This window comes from Lactuca virosa, chromosome 4, assembly GCF_052849685.1.
Source record: "Lactuca virosa cultivar CGN04683 chromosome 4, Lactuca_virosa_CGN04683_v6, whole genome shotgun sequence".
NCBI lineage: Eukaryota > Viridiplantae > Streptophyta > Magnoliopsida > Asterales > Asteraceae > Lactuca > Lactuca virosa.
Window position 1 is genome coordinate 464,802,269 of NC_136429.1, and position 24,516 is coordinate 464,826,784.

Genomic DNA, 24,516 nt, shown 5'->3' on the forward strand with positions numbered 1-24,516 from the left:
TTTATGTTCGCCTTCGTCTCTTGTTGCAAGGATTAAATGCTAGTTGCTAAGCTTTTAAACATGCCCTCCAAGGACTTATATGAAATCAGCTGGTTGTGGAAGTGGATATAGCTACCTTGGTTGATTGTTTTATTATACGATTGGTGGCCTTTGTTGGTAATGTGGTGGTAGTGTTTGTCGGAATCCTGAGTTTTGGTTATTTTTCCAACTATGGTTGCCATGGGGTTAATCATAACTCCTTTGGCTATTCTTATAACAACTTCTTAAAGCTTTTGATTCTTCATAATGCTCCTCTTGAATTTAAGGGCACATGTTAGTCGGATGCCCGATTTGGGTACATATTCCACAAGGGTGAGATGTGGGTTGTACACTTGTCTTTGGGGAGCATCATGATTGTATTTGACAATTCATAAAGTTAGGCTTCAATATGGGGAGTATTCACCTCTTTGACACCCCTTGGTGTGTCCACATACTGTTCCTCATCTAGATTGGAGTGCTTGTAATCTTCAACCATGTTATTGGTGAGATTGCGGATTTATGTTGGGGTTTTATCGGATAAGGAGCCTCCGTGTAACACCTAGTTTTAGTGATGTTCTAATTTCGGGACATATGGCTGGAATTTAATAAAGTAAAGGTTTTAGGCTTCAAAGGAATAGAGTTTAGACCCTTTCAGATGATTGACAATGTTGGAATAAGTGATTTGAGCCCTAGATTTGTGCCTTAAAGTAAAAGGGTAAAACTGGAAAGGTGATATCTCGGGCCTCTTGCATGAATTAAGGATTATAGTTCGATATATTTTCAGTAAAAAGTAACAAGATAGAATTGTGGGGCTCGTCAATACCTTTCCATGCATATAAAGAACACCAAAATCGGAGTTGAAACGAAGAAGTTATGGTTGTTTGAAGTTAATTGGGAAATTGAGAATTTTGCCCTACAATGGGCATAGGAAAGCTACGCTAGGCGTAGGTGAACTACACTATGCGTAGAAGATAAATTTTGGATACAGGTTTAGTGAACTAAGCTGGGAGTAGGCTATGCTACGCAGGTCGTAGCTGTTGCAAAATAAAACCCTAACCCTAAGGTTTTGAGCCATATTTAAGGGTTCTAACTTCTTGGGATCCATCCCATGACTAGCCTCCATTACCTCATATCATTCCTTGAGAAACCTTAGCCTTCACTTGCTTATTTTGAGTCGTGGCATATTTTTTTAGCTTATTTCTCCATTGGATGGTTGAATCCTAAAGAACAACGTGTTTGCAAAATAAATATAAGAAGGGTTCAAGTATAGATCCAACAAGGTTGCTTTATTCCTAGACCATTGTGAGCAAAAAGCTTATAACTTGCTCATTGGTTTCATAGATCTTGTTAATTTTCATATTTGTCACTTTTTGGTCCCCTGAGCTTGTGTTTTGGGAGTTGAGACAACTCACGTACCTTCTGAGCTATATGGAACACTCTTGGGATTTGTTGGACTTGGAAAGTTGTGCTTTGATGCTTGTTCTTTAATCCATGGATGTTGTGTTAGAATTTTTATTTATTTCAGTGTATCAATTTAGATATTGCTTGATGGGAGTGTCTTAATGGGTAAAGTTGGAAACTTTATACATTAAGACATTTTGAAGGTCCATATTTGAAAGTTTGACAGATTGACTTTCTGTATTATGAGCTTAATGAAAGAGTTGGACATCTGGTTCTACATGGGGCGTAATCTGCTTTACGTTGGGCGTAGCCTCGATTTTTCCCGATTAGCCACCTTGTAATCTACGTTGAGCGTAGAGCTGCATGCTACGCTGGGCGTAGGTGGTTTGGGGCTGATCGTTGACTTTTGACAATTGACCGTTGACTTTGACCAAGTTTGACTTTAGATCAAATTGAGGATTTTGGGTTGTTTATTGAGACTTGGTCCATGTTTTTTTTGTATAGGTGACCTGTAGAGCCAGTTATTGGATCTGTGATCATCAATGATATTTTGTAGACTACAAGGTGAGTTTTCTCACTGTACTCATGGTCGAAGGCGTCAATACCGAACCATTTGTTTTGTTATATATATATATATATATATATATATATATATATATATATATATATTCTGATGTATAGGATGTTGCTATGCTATAGTGATTTGCAAGATTGGTAGATTTGTATGATTACTGTTGAGAGAAAAAACTTTGAGACACACTTGAACAAACGTTAGAACAAGTATATTGCGGAATAGTTAATCTCGAAGGATCTAAAAGCTCAACAATAATATTAATAAGTTAGAGTTAGATAGTTAGAGAGTTAATTGTGGAAAAGTAAAGAAATGGAAATGACAACAATTGTTATATCAAGTATACACATAAGTTGATTCATAACAAGGATTGCATTCAAACCAAGTTAATAAGGAAGATCAAACTTAGGGATTAAGTCACAAAAGACTTGCTCCGAAGAGAGATTATAATCAGTTAAATGCTAAGAGTAAGAAGAGATGCATGATAAGATAGAGAGATAGAAAAGATATCTTCCGAGTTATATTGAATAAGAACGAATGAGCTCTATTTATAGAGTCTCAGGAAATACACTAGATTACGTCTCTAAGAGTAGCCATGCAAGGCATACTGGACAATAGAGAGTATTACAGAAAATAGACAAGTAAAGTAATCTAGTAAAAGTGACTGCGGTAGATTATGACTCCGGATGCGGTTGCTGATGAGGGAGCTTGACTGCGGGTGCTTGTAGGCTGCGGTAGCTGAAGTTCAAGAGGGTCACTTTTCATGATTCAATAATTTCCCCCTAAGTGACCTCTTTAACTTTTCTTCAGCTATCAAGTTTAAGAAACTTGATCAGGATCCACCAAAACTTCCTGATGTGTTCCAACCAAATGATCCTCCTTAAAATCTCGAACTTGACTTCGGCAGTTGTGTGCTTTGATCTTTGAACTGCGGTTTGACAGATTTCAAGTTGATTCCTGGTGAGGCGATGCATGGTAGTCATAGGAATGAAGTATTTGACTTTATCGATCTTCCTTTTGAAAATGACTCCGAGTTCAAGAAAGTTGGTTGCACCTAAGGATCTTTCTTGATAGCCTTCTGTAGGCATCGGTGCAGGATCGAGTGGTGGCAAATCGAACTTTTTGGCAATTGTGGGGTAGATATCTGCGTCGATTTTAGCAAAATCACAGACAGTTTCCTTCAAAAACGTGCTAGCCCTTTCAAGCGCTATCTTCATCTTCGGGTGCTTCTCCGACTTGTTCTGGAACACCTTAGCTATGAGAAAGACTTCTTTAGGATTCATGCAGGGGAAGTCAGCTTGGGTGTGGACTTAGTCGTGTTCCCTTCTAGTGAGAGTGTATTGGATGAAGTCAGCCTTCATGAACTTCCGAAGCTTGTAGTTTTTGACTGCGGATGGTCTATCGTTAGACCATATTTTCTCAATGGGAGAGGCATGCTTCGCATAAAAATGGTTAAGTCTCTCGAAGTCCATTGGCAGTCTTTTATGATCTGGAAGGCTGCGGTCGAACTGCTCAAACATTGTGAAGTATTTAGTGTTTGGGGAGATTGGAACATCCCAGTAGCCATCCGAGGGGGGTTCAACATATGTGAGGTATGGTTTGTAGTCGTCATCCAGCAGTCTGCGGTGGGGATTGATCCAAGAGTTTATCAAGGATTCATCCATGACAGTGTCAAAACCGCATTCTCTCCATATAAGCTTAGCAAGTTTAGCTGCTTTCCAGTCTTTTCTCCATTGGGTGGTGGCAGGGGAGTCATTAGAGCTTGGAGAGGACATGTGATCCACTAGATTTTTGAAGTGAGGGGGAGTCTCTGGTTTCTCAGGAGTGATCTCCTTTTGTGGTGGAGTCTGATGAGATGGTGGCGGTGAAGGTTGTGGTGTAGGAATTTTTTCTGTAATGATGGGGGGACTTTGATGTTGTGAGATGGAGTGATTTGAGTGATGGACTTCTTCTTCACTTCCCCCTCTTGAGGAATGCAACGCAGGAGCTTCCTCAAGCCATTTTCTGAGTCCATCAACTTTGGCAAAAACTTCCTGAAACTGGGCTTTAAGGGCATCTGCATGTCGTTGATTCTTGGGGATGGTGGAGTTGAAGATCAACCTGTGAATTTCCTTGGCGAGTTGAAGGATTTCTGGGCCATGGAAGTTGGTTGACAGAGATCGTTGCAGGCGGTTGATAGTAGTTTGAAGGACTGAGATAGTGGACTCATATGCAGTGTGAGTCTCAGCTATCAGCTTTTGAGATTGGGAGGATTGGTCCGCAATGGCTGCTTGTAGATCTTTCTTGATTGCGGTCACCTCAGAGATGAGGCGTTCCGCAGCAGCCATAAATTCCTTGTGATCTGCTTGACGATTGTTATCAAGGGACCGAATCCCCATTTCAACTTTGAGGGAGATGCGCTCAGCAGCCAATCTCTCACGACTTTCCAAGCGCTCTATTCTTTCGATCAATGACTAGGGTCCGGGTGTGTCTTCTGGTTGCGGTTGAGTTGGCTTAACCGCAGCAAGAATTTGATCGACCTTTGCTTGCAGGCTCAAAAATTCTTTCCTTGTAACAACATTCTTCTTCTTCTTTTTCTTCTTCTCTTTAGGCTTGGAAGTTGAATGGTGAGAGCCACTGGACTCTTCTTCTTCATCAAACATCATAAGATCATCATCAGAGGGAGAGGGTAGATTTACCTCCTGAAGATCAACTTCATCAAAACCGAAGGTGGGAGCAAAGCTGACTTCTATTGCGGTTCCTTCGTCTTGTGAGTCTTGAACAGGTGGAGTTGGAGGGACTTTGGAAGCACAGGCACCGTCATGAGTGGACTGGGCCTTGCGGATTGTCTCAGCCATCTCAGACATCCAATCTTGGACCTTCAGTGTGGTGGTTACGGTATTGGCATTGTTAATCGCGTCTGCCCAATACTTAGCCACAGATTGGATTTCCTGTTCCTTTTGTTGTTGTTGCTTGATTTTTTGATCTTTGCGTGCTTGGAATGCCCTACGGAAAGCGGAATACTTTTTTATGTCGGCCTCAGACATGGGAGTGTAGTGTAATCATGAGTCGTTAGATTCTTCACCATCAAATCCTTGGTATCAAGTGTCCTTCGGGTCCACGGATACTTGCACATTTGTGCTCACCGTGCCTAAACCACCTGTTACTGATGTAAGCAGAGTAGGATTTCCTGCGCTTCCTCGGTCTCCTTGACCCGTAGCCAAGTTTGGCCTCGGCTCAGATTCGGCAAGGGCGGAAGAAGTGCCCTGCGGTTGGGAAGGTGTTTGAAGTGTTTGGGTTACATTCAAGAGGATGGATTTCAACTCCTCGGGAGAAAAGAAATGCATTCGGGAAGCCCTGGAGACCTTAGGGCGAGAACCAGTGTTATCCTCTTGGGATTGAACTGATGGGGAGTGTCCACGTTGCGGTGAAACAGACTCACTTTCTGAGCCTGAGTGGTATTCGATTGTGGTGTTGAATGGGTCTGCGGCCACCCCAAGGACTACCGGAGCCTTTTGAGAGGCTAGGGTATCAGTCCGGTCCCGCATTTGGCCAGTGGGATTGGTTTTTCTTTTCTTAAGGATGGCAATTGGTTGCGCATCCTCATCAGAGCCACTATCATTTGTGGGTGCGGTTGGTTTGGTTTTGCGTTTCTTGGAGGGTGCGGTTGGTTTGGGAGCATCTTTCTTTGGGGTTCTTTGTTTCTTTGAGACGTTGCAGGGGCCTTGATGAGTTGAGGCCAATTTCTTTCTTCTTTGAGAAAGATTGGAGAGAGTAGTGGAAGATGGGCAAACAGAAGTTGTCAATCGGTCCCTTGGTAATATTTTGCGGTGTTTGGTGGGTGATCATGTGAAGGGCTGGGATCAGAAACTATGTCAAGCTGAGTATGCTCATAATCATGCAGTCAACCGAAGTACTGGATTTAGTCCATTTCAAGTGGTCTATTCTGCTCAACCTCGGGGACCACTTGATTTGATGTCGCTTCCTATTTCTGGTGTTGTTCCAAAGAAAGTGAAGGATTTTGTTGAAGGTCTACATGATGTTCATAAGATTGTTCATGAAAACTTGATTCGAGCCAACTCCAAGTACAAGCAAGATGCAGATAAAAAACTTAGGCAAGTTGATTTTGAGGAGGGTGACTTTGTTTGGGCTATTTTTACTAAGGATCATTTTTCAGTTGGTGAGTACAACAAGCTATCAGCCAAAAAGATTGGACCCGTGGAGATTGTGCAGAAGATCAATTCCAATGCTTATCGTTTGAAGTTGCCAAGTCACATTCGACGCTCTGATGTTTTCAATGTGAAACATTTAATTCCTTTTCATGAGGATTCTTCTGATGATGATCCTGTTACACATTCGAGGTCGAATTTTGTCTACCCAGGAGGGGATGTTGCCGGCCCTAGTGTGGAGGATCGGGCACTTGCGTTCCTAGCGGCCCACGATCGTGTGACTAAAGGGGCTTCACGGAAACGGCCATAACTTTGGCTACGGATCTCCGTTTTGGGCCTACGACCAGTCAAATCGAAGCTTGAAGCAAGGAGCACGTCTAAATAAGTCCCCAAAGGGGACTTACCCAATTTTGAGTCCAAAAATCGCTTTCTAAATTGGACTTATGGAAATTTTTGTGTTTTTTTTCATAATTTTTGGACTTTGTTTTTGGGTTTGTGTTTGGCCCATGTGTCTTTAGGGTTTCTTTTAAAATTATGCTTCTTATTTAAGTCTTTATGATGTAATCTGGATGGGCATTGATCATTTAAAGAACTTTCAATTTTCTCTCAAAATTTCGTGTGTGTTTACCGAATTTTGAAGCCAATCCCACAGAATTCATAGAATCAACGTGGTTTGGGCAAGATTATCCTGGGTATTCTTCTAGAATCAACAGTTTTGATCTTTGGTCATTTGTTCGCTGCATCACTATTTAAGGGCACTTATAGCCTCATTTGCGGCCACACCTCACTGAGAAGAAACCCTAATCGCCCCTTGAGCTTGTGAGAGAGTCTTGAGCCTTAATTGAGATTTGTGAGTGCATTTTGGTGAAGGAAAGGAAGATTCCAAGCTAGGATTGAGAAGAGGCTGATACATCTACTGCTTATTCGTCCAATAGCTTCTATTGGAGGTATCAAGTTCGAACCTTTCCCTTTTATTTGAGTAGATCTCTCATCTTGAAGATTAGGGCTTCTTTTCCTTTCATTTTGGGACTTTGAGGATTTGGGGTTCATGTGGAGGCTTGAACTCCAGATCTGGACCTTAGGAGGTCTCTAGCACCCAAACGTTCCTGCTTTATTCAGCCTTGATGGTATTTTATGAGTAAAAACCCCATTTAAATCATGTTCTTGGCATTTCATGCCCAAAATGCCATGCATGGACACCAAGTTCGGACCTTTACGTGATTATTGGGTGTTAGAAGGACATATCTATAAGTTAGACAAACAGATCTGACCTCAGAAGGTCAAATAAGTATTGCCATGGAAGAAACTCACCGAGTCCATGAGCGGACTCGACGAGTCAGATCGTGTCGCACCACGATTCATGATCAGTGGTAGCCCATTCAGAGAAAGGTTAACTCGACGAGTCGAGTGAGGCCTTAGGAGGATTCAGAGGACAAGCATGGACTTGCCGAGTCACCCGAGTGCACTCAACGAGTCTGGTCAAAGTTGGACCGTTGATGGAGGTTGACTTTTAGGGTTTGGTCAACATTTGGACATTAGACCATTGGAGGGGTAAAATGGTCTTTTTACCTTCTTCGAAATTATAGGAAGGGATTAGTCTAGCCTATGAGAATCATGTTAATAAGAGATAAATTACTTTATGTGATTACGCGGAGGCTAGATCGGGGATATCGAGCACGAGAGTTTACTAGACATCATACGAGGTGAGTTTTCTCACTATACCTTACCTAGAGTGGTAATTATGTGTGACCAGAAGGTCTTATGTGCTATGACGAGTATGTGATATATGTTTCTATGTATGTGTTATGTATGTATTGAGTAAGAATGGTATGGACCGGAAGGTCAGCAGTGTATGGACCGGAAGGTCAATATGGTATGGACCGGAAGGTCGAAAGAGTAGGACCGGAAGGTCTACTCAGATTGTGGGACCGGAAGGCCCCTGAGACGCATTGACCGGAAGGTCTCGTAGAGCTACAGCCTCGAGTGGATTATGTGTTGTATGTAATATTTTGGGGAACTCACTAAGCATTTATGCTTACCGTGTTATGTGATATGTGTTTCAGGTACTAGCGAGGATCGCGGGAAGGCGCCGACGTGATATATACACACTGATAGAGGATTATGTATTTGAGATTCTGGGATATGTTTTATTATGATGACATTTGATACATGAGATTTTGAGAATATTATATGAGTTTTATTATGTGGAAAAATGAAAAAATGTTTTAAAAATTACGTCGTTACAAGTTGGTATCAGAGCCTTGGTTTGAGGGATTCGGATGCACCTTCGGGCGTATCTAAACTCAAACTGAGGATTTGAGAAATTTTTTCAAAAAAGAAGCAATTTTTCAAAAGGAATAAGAGGTTTTGAGAAAAGTAGAGCGGAGCAGTGTGTACGATCAGCGAGCGCCCGAACGGTGATTTCCCAAAATACCCTTACATTATGTGTTGTGAGATATTATGTGATATGCTATGCATGCTAGAGAAGGCTAGGTATTCATATCTAGGACTAGAGTGGCCAAATTTGTGATGATGAGATATAGAGTACTTATGATCTGGGATCCTAGGAGGAGGACTTGGGGTGAATACGGATGCGTTGTGGAAGGTAGTATAGGGCCCGTACTATTGGAAACACCGGATCTGTGAGCAGTCCAAGTAAGAATCTTTAGGGTACAACAGAACAAGTAGGGTCGAGTATCGAGTGCGAGTATACTCGAGCGAGTCTCTGACTTCTTTTGTGTTGTGTTTCAGTGACATCATGGTTGGTACGCGTCACCACCCAGGAGGCAATGGTACCAGTGATGAGGAGATCTGTAGGTTGATTCACGAGGAGGTGGCCGCAGCCATACTAGCGGAGATTCCTGAGATGTTTTGGTCTACCAAGACCACCTTGATTGAGACATTTGACGAGCGGTATGCTTCTCTTACCGAGGCTACTGTTGCTGCAGCCACCGCAGCCGTCGCCGCTGCCAGGCCACAGGGGGTGGCTTGTTGTTGTACCAAGAGTTCAGCAACACGAAGCCACCAAAGTTTGATGGGACTCAGGATCTGATAGCCGCGAAGAGGTGGGTCTCTGACATTGAGGGATGTTTCTACACTTGTTCCTGTCCGGAACATTTGAGAGTACGATTCGCACTGAACCAGCTTCGCTTGGGAGCGAAGGACTGGTGGAAGTTTGTGACGACATATTTTACTCCTGCGGAGCTTACCGCGGTGACCTGGGAGAGGTTCACCACTATGTTCAGAGATGAGTATGTTCCCCCGGTGAAGAGGGAACGTTTGGCCCATGAGTTCTTGTCCCTCAAGAAGGGAACGGAGTCTGTGACGGTGATCACGCGGATGTTTCATGAGAGGGCGTTGTTCTGCCCTGAGCACGTGTCTTCTGAGCAGGCACGCATGAGTCAATATTTGAGCATACTGAGGAGAGATATTCGGGAGTTCGTGGCGAACTCGACGTACCAAACATATTCCAAGCTCCAGGAAAATGCTCGAAAGAGGGAGATTGAGCTAGAGACTCAGGCCAGGGAGGAGGCCGAGTCTCAGAGGAGGGACACGCGGCTGGTGCAGTCTCAGCCGACAGCCAAGCGGGAAAAGCCCGCCGATACAAGATCTGGAGGCCAGAAGGGCCGCACTTATGGGAAGTGCGGTAACGGACATGATGGAGTTTGTCGAGCAGGTGCTTGATACAAATATGGCAAGAAGGGGCATATAGCGAAGGATTTCCCTAAGGGATTTATGGTTTGCTTTCATTGCAACCAGACTGGCCATCGGAAGGCCGAGTGCCCACAGCTACTTCAGGGATCAGCACAGGGATCTGCACCTGCTGCTAGAGCTACCGTGCCCGGCCAGCGAAGGCCGAGGAGCTGAAGGCTCACGGGAGAGCCTTTCAGTTGACAGCGGAGGAGGTCCGCACAGCGCCTGATGTCGTGGCTGGTATGTATTCTTTTATTTACTTATACTGAGTTTGAGATATTATGCGTATTCTATGGTATACATAGATACTTTTCTTGTGGGTTCTGTACCTGCTTTGGTTTTATTTGACTCGGGTGCGAGTCGATCTTTCATGTCATTAGCGTTTAGCCATCACATCAATACCCGACGAGAGACGTTGAGTCGACCTCTACGAGTTTCTATATGGAACACCCCATTTTAGAGGGATTAATTATATAATAAATCAGGAACCCCAGGAAGTAATTATTATTATTTTTATATTGTTAGAGCTCAGAAATTAAATAATAATTAGTGGGGTGTTGGTTTCGGGAAGTCAAATGACAAGATTTGAAATCCAAGGGTTAAAGTGTAAGTGCTGGATTGGTTTTGTAAATAATTAGGAAGGCAGGGACTTAATGTTAACTTCTGGGACTCCATTTGAAAAGATTTTGGAGGATGAGGGGCTGTTGGGTAACTTAGGGATCGAGTTTGAAAGGAATTTTGTGGAGCAGGGGCTGGAGTGTAAATATTGGATCTTATCTGAACTAAATTCTGAAATCAGGGGCCAAACTTGTAAAATGCATCAAACTTCCATATGGATCGGGACTTAAGCCGCTGTCTTCCCTCATCCCTTCATTTGAACGCAGCCATCCCCGTAACCCTAACCCTAAATTTAGTGTGCAGCCGCCACCCTCCCATTTCCGGTCGCCACCACCCCGGTTGAGACCCCTAACCACCAGAGCAACCCATTTCCTTCGCTCGTTTAGGCTGCCTTTCAGTCTTTGTCGCCGCCATGGAAGCCCTCCTCCGCCGCCGGGAGTGTAACAAACACTCGGGAATCACCAGCCGAGTCCGGTCCCGCTATAGCCGGCCGATAGCGCCGCTTCTGCCACTCCCTTGTGCCGCTACTGCTCTGTTTCCATCAAGCGGAGAACCGCTGTATCCTCCTTCTTCTTCCTCTGCCGATAATGTAGTCACTGTTCCGACGATGGATTGTCGCCGCTGCTAAGCGTGGGTGTGTTTGTTTCAGTCGTATGTCGCAATCATGGGGAGTGTTTTGGATTTTTGATTGTGATAAGATGCTCGGTGGACAGGAAAAGATCCGAAGACCAACCACCATGGCCACCGACCATGGTGGCTGCCGCCTTCTTGTGTCGCCATCACCGCCGTACGCCACCAGGTGGGTGGCTGGGCTCACTTACATCAGAAGGGCACGAGTGTGTGTGGTTTTTTAGGCCGAATTTATTAAGAAGGCCACCACCACCACCGTGAGGTGGTGGCTAGCACCTCCGACCACCACCTGCCGCCACAGTGCGGCTGTGTGTGTGTGTTTAGCTTAGCTTGGTGTATGTTCATTTTTGGATTTCGCGTTGTAAACTGTAATTAGAAATTGAATAGTGAAAAGAAACCCTAACCACCACCGTGAGGTGGTGGCTGCCGCTTCCTGCCGCCGCCGTGTCGGGTGGCGTTGTGCCTTGTTTGGTTTGTGACTCGTTTGGATGTTTGGGCAAGGGACTACTAAACCCTAATGGGCCAAAAGAAACCCTAGTAGGCCCAAAGCGACCCCAATGGACCTAATAAAACCCTAATGGGCCCAATAAGGCCCAAAGTGACCTAGAAGCTCAACCAATGGACTAATAGGCTAGTATTGGGTTGGTAAACCCTAATTAGGGTTTGGAAAACCCTAAGGGCATAAAACCCTAATTGTGGGAATCGTTTGAGACACACACGAGAATTAATTATTAAACCTAAAATAATAATTAATAATCATTGGCAAACTAGTTTAAGGCAATAATGGACTTAATGGATTAAGTCCTTAATGGGTTAAGTAAGAAACACTTAAACCCTAATCATCATTTCATGTGAAAGCCCTAATCGCACTCGGGCCTTGAATTGGGCCTTCCTAGTGGGCTTTGGTGATTGGACTATTGATGGGTTGTCCAAGAACAAGTTAATGGACCAAAATAAGTAGATGGGCTTTAGGATAAGGCTCATGTGAGGACTTGGGCACAATTTGGAAAATTGGGCCATATGTTGGGCTTTGGCCCATTATTTTACTTTTGGTATTTTGTAGTGTGAGTTAGACCTTAGGCTTGGAACCCAATTATTAATTGGGTATTGTTTGATGTTGATAGTTCGGGAATCTGTCAACCAGCAGCTGGGGTTTTATCTGCGGGACTTCAGCAATGCCAGGTGAGTTATCCTCACTATACTAAGGGGTCTAAGGCACCAAGGTCGGCCCATTGGATATGATATCCTAGTAGTTGTATTATGTTGAGTATGAGTTGGTTATGCATGCTAGTTTAATATGCTAGAGGGTAGGTCTGTAGGACTACCTGTGATACTGATTGATTACCTGTATGTGCATTTATTTGTTACATGTCGACATGTTATGTGGGATAGGTTGAGGTTGTACTGCTCCGTGCGGTAGCCAACAAATCCCTTAGTATTGAAGATATGAGCTGAGGCCCCGGTAGGCATTCCAAACTCATACTGAGGACTCGGGAGCATTCCAGATACGAGCTGAGGCCCGGTAGGCATTCCAGACTCGTACTAAGGGCTCGGTGGCATTCCAGTTACGAGCTGAGGGCCCGGTAGTCATTCCAGACTCGTACTGAGGGCTCGGTGGCAATCCAGATGTGAGCTGAGGGCCCGGTAGGCATTCCAGACTCACACTGTGGGCCCAGGGGTATTCCAGTCTGTAAAGATGTGGACCCGTTACGTGCTGTTTTTTTTCAGTTTGTTATGTTATGATGTTGCTGACATGGTTATGTGGACTGTATGTGTATCGGTATTTTGGGGGTAACTCACTAAGCTTTCGGGCTTATAGTTTCAGTTTATTGTTTCAGGTGCATCAGGGGATCGTGGCAGGGCAAAGGTGTGATCGTACAACTCCTCACTTTTTATGACTATGTTTATGGGATACTCTGATATTATACATTTTGAAAGAAAGTTTGTAATTACTAATGGTTTTTGGGTTGTTTAAAAAGTTTTAAATTGGCTTGAATTTTTGGGTGTTACAAGTTGGTATCAGAGCCTTGGTTTGAGTGAATTGGAGGAACACTCGTGTAACTCCAGTCTCAAATCAAGGAAAGGATTTTCAAAATGATTTTTCAAAAAGGTTTTCAAAATAAGTAAAGGAGGATGCAGGGTGTACGATCAGCCGAAGCCAGTAAGTAGACCCCAAAATAACATACAAGTTATTTGATTATGAGATATGTTAGAACAGCATGTTAGTACTAGGCTAGTGATCTTCAAGAATTGCATGATAGAATTGCATGATTACATGATGCCTGCTAGCCTAGGGTTTCCTTTATATGAGATTGACATCATTATTGTAGTTGCTTAGTGTATGCATCACGGTTATACATAATTAAGATCTTATAGCCTGAGAATGTTTGATTTGGCCTTATGTTCTGTTCTTGTTTGATTGGGAGCTTAGGGTAGGATTGGATATTCGAAAGTCTATAGGGTCCAACGTTATGTATGGCTAGCATACACTAGTACTGCAGGGTTGGTGGAAGTGTCATGGATGGGTGGATTGTGTGAGACCGGTAGGTCAGTTGTGAGACAGTTAGCCTTCCTCTAGGAGTGAGGTTGAGCGACCACCAGGTGTATGTATAGTGTTAGGGTGTTGTGGTGATACTTGAGACAAATATGGGTAGGTGTGGAAGGTAGTAGGGGCCCATACTACTGAAAGCACAGGACCCATACGCGTAGCAAGGAAGTCACAACCCCTAGCGTTGGGTTGGGAGTTGGTTCCTTGTCTCTATATGGGTTATCAGTTATCCTTCTGATGTTTTACCAGAATGGTGGTTACGAGACGTCTTGAGATTGGATCTGGGTTAGTGTAACATCCCAAGTTCGGAAGCAAGAAGTTGGAGGGTGCTAAGTATAAATTAAGGAAGCTAGTCGACGAGTAGGTGTGCTACTCGTCGAGTCGGAGAGGGATTGATCGCGGGTTAAGTGACCAACTCGCCGAGTCGGAAGACGTGCTCGATGAGTTGGTGCTGGAATAAGAAAACCCTAATCCCGAGGGTTGCACCCTATTTAAAGGACTTTATGTCCTTCTCCCAGCCTCCTATTCCCCCAGAGAGTTGCAGGAAACCCTATATTCGAGTGAGCCTCCATTAATAGAGAGAATAGAGCCTTGGAGGAGAAAAGCTTGGAAAGGGGCTTGAAGATCAAGAGACTTGTTGCATAGGAGTGGTGTAGATCCGGGATCTACTTCAGTTGGAGCATATATTGGAGGTATTAATCTGTTGCTTGGGCTCTTTTGTATCTAGATCTTTTATCATTTGAGATTTGGGGCATTTTTGGTATGATTGTGAGCTATTTCGACTTATAGGTTTTGATCTGAGGTTGCTACTTCAGATCTAGGCTTGTGATGGTCCATAATGTCATAAAGCTCCTGTCTAAGAGTTATTGGTGAAGCCCCTTTGTCATAAACCCTAGCCCTAGAGTGTTTTGGGCTTATATCTCCTTGGTTTCACGTAAGGTTTGGAACTGTATGTGAGGGTTAGGCTGTAGAAGAGTGGATCTATGGATTGGAGCCCCTGCATGGCTCGAAAAGCCTCTGTATGGATTGAGACCTGGAGAGACTCGGCGAGTCACATGGGTGTACTCGACGAGTTGTATGAAGATTGCCTTGGACTCGACGAGGTGGAAGAACAACTCGGCGAGTCTGTTGAAGATTGCCTTGGACTCGACGAGTCTGTTCTTGGACTCGGCGAGTCTGGTCGTAGAACCCAACCTCTTTTGGTTAAAGCTTTGGATTAGTGAGTTGGTTGGCGACTCAGTGAGTTGGACAGGATGGGATTCCGAGATCGTTGAACTCGACGAGTCTTGGGGTGACTCGGCGAGTTGAGTCGTGTTATGGGAGTTTTTTTAGTATAAGAACTCGGCGAGTCGACGGGCTGACTCGGCGAGTAGAGTCAACCAGGAAGGTTGACTTTGACTGAGGACTTTGACTTTGACCAAGAGTTGACCAGTTTGACTTCCAAGGGTATTTCGGTAATTTTAGTATTGGTTCTTTGTAGTGTTCTGTGGTGAAGTTTGTGTCGGTGGTCGGAGCAGCTTGGTCGTATCTCTTCAGTCGGCAATTGCAGGTGAGTTATCCTCATTATATCGACAGGGTCTACGGCACTAAGGCCGGCCCTTTATCGGATGGAAATCCGGGTATTGTTTGTTATGTTATTGCTTTGCTAGATCTGTATCCTGGTATTTAGGATGGTGTTATGTTAAAGACCTGGTAAAGGTCGGTACCCGGTATATAGAGTAATGTTATGCTAGTGACCGGTTAGGTCAGAATCCTGGTTAAGTTGTTGATATGCTATGTGATCTGTTAGACTGTTTGTCTGGTTAAGGATTTGTTATGCGATTAATTGTTTATGTGCACATGGTTGTTTGACGGGGGTTGGGTTGAGGTGGGTCCTGCTTTGTGCTGTAGGCCAACATACCCAGGGCGGACCGGATATTCTGAAGGCCCAGCGAGCGGTCCGTATAGGCTGAAGGCCCCAAGAGGGCGGACCAGACGTGCCGAGGCTCGGAGAGTGGACCAGGCCGACTGAAGGCCCGGTGTGGGCGGATCAGTCATACTGTAGACTCAGAGAGTGGACCAGGTGGATTGAAGGCCCGGTGCGGGCGGACCAATCACCTTGTAGTCTCGATGTACATGGCTAGATTCGGAGGGTGAACGAGGTGGACTGAAGGACCGGTGCGGGCGGACCAGTCACACAGTAGACCCGTTGTGCATGGCTGTTCTATTTGTGATATGTTATGAGTATGTTTATGTGTGGTTGGTATTTTGGGGGTAACCCACTAAGCTTTCGGGCTTACAGTTTAGTGTATTGTTTCAGGTACTTCAGGAGATCGTGGCAAGGCGAAGGCGTGATCGTACCGCTCCTCAAGTTTTATGATTTATGTGATATGGTCCTGGGGGATACTCTGATGTTTAAACTATTTTGAAAACGCGATGTATGGACTTAATGGTTTTGAATGAATTAAAATGTTTTAATTTGGCTCAATTTTTATGGGTGTTACAAGTTGGTATCAGAGCCTTGGTTTGAGTGAATTGGAGGAACATTCGTGTGAATCAAGGAGAGATTTTCGAAAATAGTTTTCAAAAGGTTTTCAAAATAAGTAAAGGAGGACGCAGAGGGTACGATCAGCCGAAGCCAGTAAGTAGACCCCAAAATACCATACAAGTTATTGATTATGAGATATGTTAGAACAGCATGCTAGTACTACGCTATGGAATTTTAGGAATTTCATGATAGAATTGCCTGATTATGTGATGCCTACTAGCGTAGGGTTTTCCTTATATGAGATATTTAGCTGTCCTCTAGGAGTGAGGATTGAGCGTTCGCCGTGTGAGTGTATATGGTTAGAGTGTTGTGGTGATACTTGAGACAAATATGGGTAGGTGCGGAAGGTAGTATAGGCCCGTACTACTAAAAGCACAGGACCCATACGCGTATCAAGGAAGTCAAAACTCTCTAGGGTATCAGTTATGAGATAGTTCCCCGGGCGGGTATGTGATGTGTCTAAGGGTCTTGTTGGTGTATTGCAGTATGGCGATTACGAGACGTTTCGGGGCAGGATCCGGTTCGGGATCGGGATCAGGAGAGGGTGGCCAGGATGGACCAGTACCACCCGAGGTCATTGGTCAGATGAGTACGGATGAGTTGGATTCCAGGATTCACGAGATCCTGCATGATGAGGTTGCTGCCATGTTCAGGGCTGAGTTGCTAGAGATGTTTGGGTCGATCAAGACCGCCATGGTTGAGTACTTTGATGAGCGCTATGCAGCTCTTGCGGAGACGGCTGCCACGGCAGCTACAGCGGCTGTAGCAGCGACAGGGGGACGAACCGCTCGAGGTTTTCAGTATTGGGACTTTGATAATACGAAGCCCCCTACCTTTGATGGAGTTCAGGATCCTATCATTGCTATGAGATGGTTGTCAGACGTGGAGGGTTGTTTCTTCACGTGTTCATGCTCTGCAGATCAGAGGGTGAGGTGTGCTCTGAACCTTTTGAGGCTCGGGGCGAAGGATTGGTGGAGGTTGACTACGGGATCTTATTCTGATGCGCAGCGGGCTGCGGTTACTTGGGATCAGTTCCGGGAGATTTTTAGTAGTCGTTATGTTCGGCGGGTAGAGAGAGAGAGAGGTTGGCTCAGGAGTTCTTGGAGCTGAAACAGAATTCGGAGTCGATGACGGAGATCACGAGGATGTTCACTGAGAGGACGATGTTTTGCCCGGAGTTCGCATCAGAGCAGGCTCAGATGTCACAGTATCTGAGTATGCTCAAGAGGGATATTAGACCGTTTGTGTCCACGCAAAGATGTGATACCTTGTTAGAGTTGCAGGAGGCTGCCAGGCGGCGTGAGTTGGAGATTGAGTTGCAGTTGCGAGAGCAGAGGCAGGCCCCGGTGCAGTCGCAGCCGGCGCCGAAACGGTTTGAAACCGTTGACTCCAGGATTGGGGGTCAGAGCAGCCACATTTGTGAGAAGTGTGGGAAGGGTCATACCGGAGTTTATAGGTCCGGTGGTGCGTGCCGCAAGTGCGGGAGAGAGGGGCATTATGCGAGGGATTGCCGTCAGTCAGCCCCGGCACAGGATATGAGGATTTGTTATCACTGCCATCAGGTTGGACACTTGAGGGCGAACTGCCCACAGTTTGCTGCTGGATCGGTGCAGGCTCCAGCATCGGCCATTTTGAGGATTACTGGCGGGGGTCAGGGTGGAGCGGAGCCTCCGAGGGCTCAGGGACGCGCATTCCAGTTTACAGCAGAGGAGGTCAGGGCAGAACCAGATGCAGCTGCGGGTATGTTTCCATCTTGTTATCTTGTTATTTGTGTGGTATTGTAAATCTGTCTGTATTGTTCCGCCTGTTTCGTAGTATGATTGATGATCTTAGTAGTTAGGAGTTGTAGTTGGTTAGCATCCAAGAAGATAGATGATCGGAAGGTAGGATATATGATATCTTTGCTGGGTATGGCACCTGCGATGTGAGAAGTGTTCGGCTGAGATTCTGCTTCCTTGGAGTTCGGGTGTGCGATGGCGGAAGGGTTATTCGGTGAAGGTTACTCACTACCGAGGGAGTCAGTTCATGGATAAGAGGGAATATATGGAGTAAGGGTGATCGAGCTATGCCGGTTTTAGGCATCGGTAGTTAGTAGTCGGTGCACTAAGTGGGGGAGAATTGGAAAATTCTCCGGTGAAACAACATGCATCCAAGGATGGTTAGCTGTTTGGATTTCAGCAGTGTTTTGCTGAGGGTGTGGATCAGTGAGAGCAAGTGATAGACAAGTGGGGCAGAGCACAGACCATGGTTTTCGGAAAAGGTGACTGATTATTGTAAGGCCTAGGGTTAGGCCGGGAATTGAGTATATGGAATGAAATTGGAGTTCGGAACCCCAAGAGGGCTAGAATAGTATGCACGGGAGAGATTCCCAGGAAGAATGGTTCGGGATGGTGTACAACAGTTTTGAGCGGTCCGGATAGACTGAAGGCCAGAAGGCGTACCAGTCAGACCGAAAGCTCGGGGAACGGTCCACACAGGCTGAAGGCCCAGGATGGCGCTCCAGACATGCTGAAGGTTCTGAGAGTGGTCCAGATAGGCTGAAGGCCTGGTAAGGCGGTCCAGTCATGTTGAAGCCTCTGTATGTGTTAGTAGATCTGTATGCGGAGAATGAGTGAATATGTCGTCATGTAATAGTAATCGATATGGTATGGCCTCAAGTATTGAACATGATGATGGAGTCGGCCGGAGGCCGTGCGTGGGCCTAGTTAATTATGTGATAGGATTCGGAGTATATGGGAGTTCGAGAATAGCAGTTGCTCTACATGGATAATGTAGAGTGAAGTTTAGCTCAGTGGTACTTATAGGTGCGGTAAGGGTTGTTGAGTAGACTTCCTGGAAAGGGAAGGTATGTAGCTCCGGAAGGAGTGTGGGTCCTCTGAGAGGAAGGCAGCAAAGTAAAAGGATGATCGGAAGTACTTCGGTTATTGGTAGTAAGCACTGGGATTGTACCAGATATATGGAAGCACATACGGGTTGGATGCCCGTTGAGGTTGTGGAACGGTTAACACTGACACGGAGTCAGGGGAGCTCGGAAGTGATGCAAGGATAGATGCTTGGATTCCGAATTATGGTTGTGGTCATGAGCTATGGATGTGGTGGTGTTCCATCCTAGGGATGGCTGGACCATCGTAGGCGTGCCTGGTCTTCCAGCCCGAGGCTGATTGGTCCAGGTACGATGTGTATGAACGTTATTGTTAGGTGTTCAGGAGGGTTGCTCGGAAGCTGTGAAATGTTCCATCATGTCAGCGCGATAAGGGATTTGATCCAGGGAGGAAATGGGATGAGATTCCATCAGTGCAAGTTAATAGGGGTAGCGCCAGTTGGGCGAAAGATAGCGAGTTAATACTAGGTCAAGACCCGGTGGTTTAGAATGGTATCCAGTTTTCGCAGGTGGTGAATGAATGCGTAAGACGGAAGTAAGGTAGTGTCTTCAGGTGGCACTTAGTTGATGAGTGTTGTCATCAGAGAAAAGAAGCCGGTGGCCGGCTTGAAGCAGTTATCAGGACCCTCCAAGGGAAGAAGTGGATTTTAGGCATTCGATAACTGTGTTTGAAGGAATCTGGGTCGGTTTGAGATCAGTGGATGCATTGTGGGAGTATCATCCGGAAGTTTGTGTTGCCGCAGGCTTCGAGGATGAAGCCTAATTTAAGCAGGGGAGAATTGTAACATCCCAAGTTCGGAAGCAAGAAGTTGGAGGATGCTAAGTGTAAATTAAGGAAGCTAGTCGACGAGTAGGTGTGCTACTCGTCGAGTCGGAGCGGGATTGATCGCGGTTTAAGTGTATGCATCATTACTGTAGTTGCTTAGTGTATGCATCACGGTTATACATAATTAAGATCTTATAGCCTTAGAATGTTTGATTTGGCCTTATGTTCTGTTCTTGTTTGATTGGGAGCTTAGGGTAGGATTGGATATTCGAAAGTCTATAGGGTCCAGCGTTATGTATGGCTAGCATACACTAGTACTGCAGGGTTGGTGGAAGTGTCATGGATGGGCGGGTTGTGTGAGACCGGTAGGTCAGTTGTGAGATAGTTAGCCTTCCTCTAGGAGTGAGGTTCAGCGACCACCAGGTGTATGTATAGTTTTAGGGTGTTGTGGTGATACTTGAGACAAATATGGGTAGGTGTGGAAGGTAGTAGGGGCCCATACTACTGAAAGCACAGGACCCATACGCGTAGCAAGGAAGTCACAACCCCTAGCGTTGGGTTGGGAGTTGGTTCCCTGTCTCTATATGGGTTATCAGTTATCCTTCTGATGTTTTACCAGAATGGTGGTTACGAGACGTCTTGAGATCGGATCTGGGTTAGTGTAACATCCCAAGTTCGGAAGCAAAAAGTTGGAGGGTGCTAAGTGTAAATTAAGGAAGCTAGTCGACGAGTAGGTGTGCTACTCGTCGAGTCGGAGCGGGATTGATCGCGGGTTAAGTGACCAACTCGCCGAGTCGGAAGACGTGCTCGATGAGTTGGTGCTGGAATAAGAAAACCCTAATCCCGAGGGTTGCACCCTATTTAAAGGACTTTATGTCCTTCTCCCAGCCTCCTATTCCCCCAGAGAGTTCCAGGAAACCCTAGATTCGAGTGAGCCTCCATTAATAGAGAGAATAGAGCCTTGGAGGAGAAAATCTTAGAAAGGGGCTTGAAGATCAAGAGACTTGTTGCATAGGAGTGGTGTAGATCCGGGATCTACTTCAGTTGGAGCATATATTGGAGGTATTAATCTGTTGCTTGGGCTCTTTTGTATCTAGATCTTTTATCATTGGAGATTTGGGGCATTTTTGGTATGATTGTGAGCTATTTCGAGTTACAGGCTTAGATCTGAGGTTGCTACTTCAGATCTAGGCTTGTGATGGTCCATAATGTCATAAAGCTCCTGTCTAATAGTTATTGGTGAAGCCCCTTTGTCATAAACCCTAGCCCTAGAGTGTTTTGGGCTTATATCTCCTTGGTTTCACGTAAGGTTTGCAACTTTATGTGAGGGTAAGGCGGTAGAAGAGTGGATCTATGGATTGGAGCACCTGCATGGCTCGAAAAGCCTCTGTATGGATTGAGAACTGGAGAGACCCGGCGAGTCACATGGGTGTACTCGACGAGTTGTATGAAGATTGCCTTGGACTCGACCAGGTGGAAGAACAACTCGGCGAGTCTGTTGAAGATTGCCTTGGACTCGTTGAGTCTGTTCTTGGACTCGGCGAGTCTGGTCGCAGAACCCAACCTATTTTGGTTAAAGCTTTGGATTAGTGAGTTGGTTGGCGACTCAGTGAGTTGGACAGGATGGGATTCCGAGATCGTTGAACTCGACGAGTCTTGGGGTGACTCGGCGAGTTGAGTCGTGTTATGGGAGTTTTCTGAGTATAAGAACTCGGCGAGTCGATGGGCTGACTCGGCGAGTAGAGTCAACCACGAAGGTTGACTTTGACTGAGGACTTTGACTTTGACCAAGAGTTGACCAGTTTGACTTCCAAGGGTATTTTGGTAATTTTTGTATTTGTTCTTTGGTAGTGTTCTGTGGTGAAGTTCGTGTCGGTGGTCTGAGCAGCTTGGTCGTATCTATTCAGTCGGCAATTGCAGGTGAGTTATCCTCACTATATCGACAGGGTCTACGACACTAAGGCCGGCCCTTTATCGGATGGAAATCCGGGTATTGTTTGTTATGTTATTGCTTTGCTAGATCTGCATCCTGGTATTTAGGATGGTGTTATGTTAGTGACCTGGTTAAGGTCGGTACCTGGTATATAGGGTAATGTTATGCTAGTGACCGGTTAGGTTAGAATCCTGGTTAGGATGTTGATATGCTATGTGATATGTTAGACTGTTTGTCTCGTTAAGGATTTGTTATGCGATTAATTGTTTATGTGCACATGGTTGTTTGATGGGGGTTGGGTTGAGGCGGGTCCTGCTTTGTGCTGTAGGCCAACATACCCAGGGCGCACCGGATATTCTGAAGGCCCAGCGAGCGGTCGTGATAGGCTGAAGGCCCCAAGAGGGCGGACCAGACGTGTCGAGGCTCGGAGAGTGGACCAGGCCGACCGAAGGCCCGGTGTGGGCGGACCAGTCATATTGTAGACTCAGAGAGTGGACCAGGTGGATTGAAGGCCCGGTGCGGGCGGACCAGTCACACTGTAGACTCGATGTACATGGCTAGATTCGGAGGGTGGACCAGGTGGACTGAAGGCCCGGTGCGGGCGGACCAGTCACACAGTAGACCCGTTGTGCATGGTTGTTCTATTTGTGATATGTTTTGAGTATGTTTATGTATGGTTGGTATTTTGGGGGTAACTCACTAAGCTTTCGGGCTTACAGTTCAGTGTATTGTTTCAGGTACTTTAGGAGATCGTGGCAAGGCGAAGGCGTGATCGTACCGCTCCTCATGTTTTATGATTTATGTGATATGATCCTGGGGGATACTCTGATGTTTCGACTATTTTGAAAACGAGATGTGTGAACTTAATGGTTTTGAATGAATTAAAATGTTTTAATTTGGCTCAATTTTTATGGGTGTTACAGTTAGGATCGAGAGCTGGCAGCCAGGATAGGCCAGTATAGTCAGAGGACCGTGTTAGTGAGATCATCCGGGAGGAAGTGATTGGGGTTGTCCGGGAACAGTTCCGGGGAAGTTTTCGGTCTATCAAGACCGTCATGGTTGAGTATTTTGATGAGCGTTATGCAGCCATTGCCGAGACGATTGCCGTGGCAGCTTCAGCAACTGTAACAACGACATGGGGAGGAGCCAGTCTGGCTTTCCAGTATCGGGACTTCGATGATCCGAAGCCCCGACTGTTGATAGTGTTCAGGACTCGGTTAATGCCATGAGATGGCCATCTGACGTGGAGGGATGTTGCTTCACATGTTCATGTTCTACTGACCAGAAGGTCAGGCGCGCTCTGAACCTGTAAAGGTCTGGGGCGAAGGATTAGTGGGGGCTTGTTACTGGGATATATTCTGACTAGCAGAGGGATGCAGTTACTTGGGATGAGGGAGATGTTCTCTACTTGTTACTTTCTGTGGGTTAAGCGGGAGAGTCTAGCACATGCGTTTCTAGATTTGAGGCTTCGGGGGTTTTGCTCGAGGCCGGAATGTGAGTCGTAGGGACTCCGGAAAGGAGTAATAATTATGTTCAGCTGGAGTTATGCAGCTGGAATTAGAATGGTTAATTGCTAGGATTGGAATGTTCTTTTCTAGGGCAAGGAATGTGCCCTTTCAGTTTACGAGCTCGAAGGATTGAGCAGGCTTGTGACCCCAGGATCAGGTTGTATTCTAGCGCAGGGTTAGTTGGTCGCCGGGATTGGCGACAGTAGTTTAGAACTGGTAAGCGCGGGTGGGTCGATGTGGCATAAGTATTTTGGAGAACCATTTCGCCTTGGATCTCTTGTATCGGACGGTAAGGATCGATTGTGCGATCTATTGCACTTTCGGGATTGTAGACTATGTCTTCGGAGAGGTTGTAGCCTGGTTTAGGGCAAAGGTTGCTTTAGCTACTACAGTTCAGCTGCAAATGATTGAATTGGTGATTAAGACAGGGTGCGAACCCTGAATGAAATGATTTCTTGAGCCGAGAGCGGGAGGCTTGTTTGGAGCATATTGAGAAGAAGGGTGTTATGTGGGAGGTCTGCGAACAGAGTCCCACAGGATGGTTATCCAGCATTGCCAGAATTCAGTGGTTTTAGTAACCGTTATTGATTGGCGGATGAAAACGCCACGGGAAGTAGCTCGTTGCTGAGATGTTTGTCGGAGCATCTGTCTTTTGGACTTCAAGATTTGAGTGTGGGATCATTCAAGAATTAGGGACTGTCGATTTCACTGGGATTCAGGAAGTGTTCAGCTAGTTCTTAGAAGTGTGTGATCACTTGTGGTTGGCTAGTAAAGGAGTACTAGTTGGAAAGGTCTGGTTGTCGTCAGATCGATCGTTGGAAGGTGAAAAGGATTGGGAATTCTCAAATTTTCATGTATTGTGAAGACTTAGTTGAATCTAAGTGGGGGAGAATTATCATGAGATTCAGAAGCAGGAGTGGTGTTGAAAGTGGAATAAGTTTCGCATCGTTGTCAGAAAGGAAGACAACCCAAGTAGCTGTTTGGTTTGAGGTTTGTGTGAGTTGGGAGTTTGGTAAAACTCCCCAGCGTGTGAATCGTGTCATCTCGGTGCTTGATAGCAGAATTAGGAATTTTCAGGTTGAGCGTCATCCACTGAAAGTTTTGTCTGTTGCTGTTCAGATTGTGGTTTCAAGAAGGGTCGGACAGGCGTTAACCGGTGAACCTCCCAGAAAGCGGGAAAGTCTCCGATGGAAATTCAAGAGGCGACAATTGAGGAGCTAGGAACGCGTCAACAATTTACTTGTGCAGTGTGCTTACATTTCCTAAGTCTTTGG